Below are 6,124 nucleotides of genomic sequence, written 5' to 3' on the forward strand. Positions count from 1 at the left end.
CCTGGACCGTGCTCTGACTTACAAGAAGCACTGCTTGAAAAAAAAGTGGGTGACATCTGCCCTAGACTACCTATTTAAGGAAGACTGGAGTTAAGCAAAATTATGCCATGTGTTGATGTTTCATTTCAGTAGCCGGCACACATTCTTAGAGACATTAATATCAAATATACTGAAGTCAAATATACCTACTTATCATTCAAAAACTGACTGGCACAACCTGCATATCACAACCAGATACAGTGAAGACATCTGCCCTTGCGCTTTGCTACTCTGCTGCTGAGTACGCATGCCCAGTGTCGAACTAAAACAATGGATGTGGCTTTAAATGAGACATGCCGCATTATCACAGGCTGTCTGCGCCCTACACCACTGGAGAAATTATACTGTTTAGCCAGTATTGTACCACCTGATATCCGCCAGGAAGTAGCCGTCAATAATGAAAGGACCAAGGCAGTGACATCTCCGGCCCATCCCCTGTTCGGACATCAGCCAGCACGCCAATGCCTTAGATCAAGAAATAGTTTTCTAAGGTCTACAGAGATACTTGCATAAACACCTCAGGAAGCGAGAGTCCAAAAGTGGCAGGCTAAAAACAGGAACCTCAAGCCATTGCTGATACCAAACTAGAGACTCCTCCCTGGGCACACAGAAAACTGGGCAACTAGGAAGGCACTGAACAGACTGTGCTTTGGCACCATGAAATGCAGAGCCAATCTTAAGAAATGGGGCCACAAATTGGAGTCCACAACATGCGAGTGTGGAGAAGAGCAAGCCACAAACCACTTATTACAATGCAATCACACACAATGGAGGACCTTATAGCAACACCAGAAACACTCCCAAGTGGCCAGCTACTGGTCAAAGGACATTTCATATAATGCCAAGTTTTTAAACTTTGTGTTTTCTCAAATACATCACAACTGTACCCTTGGTTCACTCCTGAAACAATAAATAAATACTGGCATTCTTTGTGACTCAAAAATGCCTGAACAACTCAAGGTTAAGATCTACTCTACAGTTGTTTACCTCCAAGGCAGAGTGCTGGCCAGCAAGCCCTTAACACAATGGAGATGGAAATGTTGACATGGACCCTTGGCTTGACACTTCTCGACCATTTGCCAAATGATGACATCCGTCAAAGACTAGGAATAAAAGCGATCAGCAAGAAAATGCAGGAAGCAAGACTACGGTGGTATGGCCATGTCATGAGAACCAACATCAGCATTTGGAGATTGCACAATGGTGACTACCTGTACAAAGAAAGGATGGATGGACACCATCAACAAAGACATGCGTGCTGCCTACCTGAGACCTGAGGATGCTGAAAACAAAGCCCTGTGAAAACGACAGTCACAATGCTAACTTCTCCATTGGGAAAATAGCTTAGAAAGAAGAAGAAGCTAAACCATCACATAGCTTACCCAGCTGTAACTGGCTGGCAGTAGGAAACTGCTAGCTTAGCTCAATAGATCTTATGGGTGTGGAATTTAGACAGTGAAGAAAATTGATTTAAAATAGGCTGCTGGAAAAGAGATTTACTTACTTACTTAGGTGATCCCTCATTTTGTGAGTACGATGGCCTTCCAAGTGCGGTGTTTTGGCAATGGGTATGTAGGTGACCGTGGAGCCCTATTCTTGACCTGCTTGTTCTTCCATAATGAGGGCATTAGTTTCCAGGTGGAAGGTGGTCTCGGGCAGGGTTGGCTTGACGTGCTTTCCTCTTGGCACCATGCATTTCTAGAACCAAGAAGAAATGGATTGGCCTTACAGCAAGTCAAGTTTGAATTCTCATCAAAAATGAAGGCAACTAAACTGAGGCTGTCACGCTTTGGACATACAAAGAAACAACATATATACAGTAGAATTACTGTAGTTTGACACCACTTTAACTGCCATGACTCATGGGAGCTGTGGTTTGGCTATGCACCATTGCTCTTTGGCAGAGAAGAAGGCTAGACCATGTAAAACTACAGCTTACAGGGTTCCATAGAATTGATTTAAAGTGGTGTCAAACTGCTTTAGTTTTCAACGTGGCTCACTGGAAAAAAAAAATTTTTTGTCGTGTCAGGAGCAAGTTGCTTCTGGTGTGAGAGAATTGGCCGTCTGCAAGGACGTTGCCCAAGGGACGCCTGGATGATTTTGATGTTTTTATCATCCTTGTGGGAAGCTTCTCTCATGTCCCCGCATGAGGAGCTGGAGCTGATCGAGGGAGCTCATCCGCCTCTCCCCGGATTCGAACCTGCGACCTGTCGGTCTTCAGTCCTGCCGGCACAGGGGTTTAACCCGCTGCGCCACTGGGGGCTCCTTGGAAAATATGTTAATTTGATATGATAATTCTTGCAAAAATGGAAGGCAGTAGGAAAAAAGAAAGACTGCATTCCAGATGGAGAGTGAAAAAAGCCATAACCCTCAGCTTATAAATAGGGCAGTTGAAGACCAGGGCTCTTGGATGTATCTCATGCCATAAGTAAATGTCAACATGTCAGCAAATACCAGAAATCCATCAAGGATCTTCTTATTTGGTTTTTTTTTTATCTATTAGATTTATTTGAATGCTGCAGCTATTCAGCAGCCATGGGCAAACTTCAGCCCTCCAGGTGTTTTTGACTTCGACTTCTAGAATCTTAACAGCCGACTAATAGGAATTGTGGGAGTTGAAGTCCAAAACATCTGGAGGGCCAAAGTTTGCCTATGCCTGATATATAGTAACCTACATGTAATCTCGTTGGACTTAGCTTTTTTTTTTCCTCTTATGACCTCACTTTTTCTCATGTTTTGGTTTTTTTGTGGGCAAATGTGAACATTTTTAATTAGACTTGGCTCAAAATGGAAAAAAATTCCCTGCCACAGCTGAGAGAAGTCTGGACAATGCAATAAAAAGATGGAAACAGGGCTGCCAAAGGCCAGATGTTGCGGCCTTATAAATTACGATGAAATTATGCAGCCAGCTGTGCTACATAACCCACCAGTTTTTATAGTCTGCCATACTGCATCATTCCATGGCACAGTTCTGCCAGTTCCAGTCAAATAGTGATGGTTTTCAGATATTTCCAGCAATTAATCATGCACATTGAAGATCCCCCCTCCATGGGAATGTTATTAAAGCAGCCTATTCTATTTTCCTTGCTGAGAATGACTAACCACTTACCCACATCACCATTTGCAACAGTGGCTTCCTACCGATGTTGGATCACTAGCTATGCCTGGAACTATATGCTTCTTCCCACTTCTGTGCTGTAGATGTGCAGTACCTGTTCACACGATGACAACTCTCCTTGTACTCATGTCTTTGAGCAACTTCTCTACAATCAGCAGGATTTTTACTGGTGTAAGTAAGTCATAAGACTAGGTTGCATATGTAGGAATATAGGACGTCTCACATGAAGAGAGAATGATTAATTAATTAGAATCTGAATAGACCACAGGGACCATCTAGTACAACCCCCTTGTCCAAGGCAGGAACACATAATCAAAGCACCCCTGAAAGATGGCCATCCATCCTCTGCTTCAAAAGCTCCAGAGAAGGAGACATGACAAATTCCTGATGTTTACCAGTTTACCTTTCGTGCAATTTGAATCCATTAGAAATGATTCCTTACTAGGTACCAAGGGGGGTGGACTGGATGATCCTTGTGGTCCCTTCCAACTCTATGATTCTATGATGCTGTGAAGAAACAGGTTAATTTTTTTTAACATTCATGCTGCAGGAAGAAGATAAGCAATATTTTAACTTGTATTAATAGAAATGTGGTTTGCAAGATTAGGAAAGCAATAGTCCTGCCATATTCTGCATTGCTCAGACCTAATTTGGAATGCTGCATTCAGTTCTGGATGCTTCATTTTAGGAAGGATATAGACAACTTGGAGCCAGTTCAGAAAAGGTCATGAGGATGATAAAAGGATGGAGAACAAAACATGAGGAAAGGCTGAAGAAGTTGAGCACCTTATGCTTGGCAAAGAGAAAACCGAGGGGTGACAAGATCACCCTCTTTAAACGCCTAAAGGATTGTCACAGAGATCATGGGGCAGGTTTTTTTCTTTGCTGCCCCAGAGGATGAGACCAGGTCTAATGGATTTAGGTTACACGAGAATATATTTCATTTGAACGTTAGAAGGAACATCTTGACAACAAGAGTGGTTCATCAATGGAAACAGTTGCCTAGAGGTGAGATTTCCTTCTCTGGGTATCTTCAAAAAGAGGCTGGACAGTTACCTGCAGGGGATGTTTTAAACTAGTCTCGCGAGATGGTGGAATGTATCATATCATTGTCTGCTTTGCCCAGGGCTATCTGCTCTGTCAGGAGAGGTTCTCCAAAGCCTTCACTGAAATCTTTCACCTGTTCCCTGAGATGCTTTGAAGAGGCCAGGGATTGAGCCTTAGACCTTCCCTATCCAAAGCACATTGAATTATGGGTGTACAAATCACACGGTACTAGATTTTCATAATATGTATTATTTTATTAATTCTAACCCATGATTGTTAATGAAAGTAATTTGAAACCACTTATTATATGAATGCATGTTGATCTAATGTATAACTCAAGGGCAGGTTTGGGGGTCAAATTATGGCTTTTAATATTTTCTGGTTTATTCGTTCAGTTGCTTCCAACTCTTTGTGACCTCATGGACCAGTCCAGGCTTTTGATATAACTAGTGATTTAACCGAGGGTAATTCTGCAGAGAAGGAAAGCACTACTACCATCTTGGAGTGTCAGCTGTACCTGTCCACTGCTATTTTCCCATCCAGGTATTGAAAAGATCCAGAAATTGAATCCACATTGGAGATAATGAATAGAGAGTGTTGGTGTTTTTTTCTAGGTTGTCCTGAGATGGGCTAAACTCTTCCCTTTCACCTTTTATGCAGAGAAAGGGACAATTCCTTTTATAATAAGAATTAAGGTACAGTACTTACATTGCTTTGTAGATAAGTTTATTCAGGTATTTTTAGGTTGATTTTTGACTAACATTTGTAGACATATACACAAATATAACACTTTGACTTCTTTCTGTACAAGTTTTTCTTGGCTTACAAAAAACAGTATAGCTATTTTACTCATTTATTTTCATCTTGATCTTAAACAGACTTGCACATTCTACTGGTGATGCTTGTAGTATTTTGTGTGTGAACATGCTTAGATTATACTGTGTTAAGCTGTACTTAAGTATCATTGGTAAATAACAAATACTTTTACTCAGATTTCCTTTATCTGTTGCCTGAGGGTCATTTTCTTTACAGCTTCCAGCAGATGTCACTCTGCTATTGCAAGATTTCTAGGGACAGGAGCATTTTTTTCACTTGGAAAAAGAATAAAGACCTTCTGTGGTAGTCTGTTTTGCAAGAAACCTCACAAATGATCTTGCTGTGGCACCTTAAAGACTAACAAATATATTGTGCCTGAAGCATTTGTTGGCTAGAATTAACCCTATCAGATATAGCCAGGGAAATCTTACACTGCAACGAATACATTAGCCTTGTAGGTGCCACAAGGCTCTTTGTTATTCAGGAGGCAAATTAAAGGAGGATGACTGTCACTATGGGATATTGATCCATTGTCAATGTGCTGCCTTGGTGTGTAGGGAGTTAGAGGTTTACATCTTTCCATAGTTATGAAAGTTACTGGTGGATATTGAACATTTTACTCGGTCCCCCATAAGGTTGTGTGGATGGATCAGAAGAATCTCATGGATCCCATGTATGCATTCCTTGCATGAAAGGCAAGATAACAGAATTTACTGTGAGCCCTTGGCAACTGCTTAGATTTGGTTTCAGGATCCCCCATGGGCACCAAAATCCGCAGCTGCTTAGGTCACCTTATATACAGTCGCATAGTGAAATGGTATCCCTTGTATAAAATGGTAAAATCAAAGTATGGGTTTGGATTTTTTAAAATAAAACATTTTAAAGCCATGGATAGTTAAATCTAAATGTAGAATTCATGGATATGTATAAGAATGGATGGCTGACACTAAGGTTGCCATGTTTTCATACATGGTAGGCATTGTATACAAGGCAGAAAACTTTTGTCTTGTATTAGCTATGTCATCCTTAGTTTTCTGGTCAGCCCTTGTAAAATAGTCTATCAAATTAGCACATGTATTCAAGATATCTATTTATTCATTGGAT

This window comes from Anolis sagrei, chromosome 5 (genome assembly GCF_037176765.1).
Source record: "Anolis sagrei isolate rAnoSag1 chromosome 5, rAnoSag1.mat, whole genome shotgun sequence".
NCBI classification, from domain to species: domain Eukaryota; kingdom Metazoa; phylum Chordata; class Lepidosauria; order Squamata; family Dactyloidae; genus Anolis; species Anolis sagrei.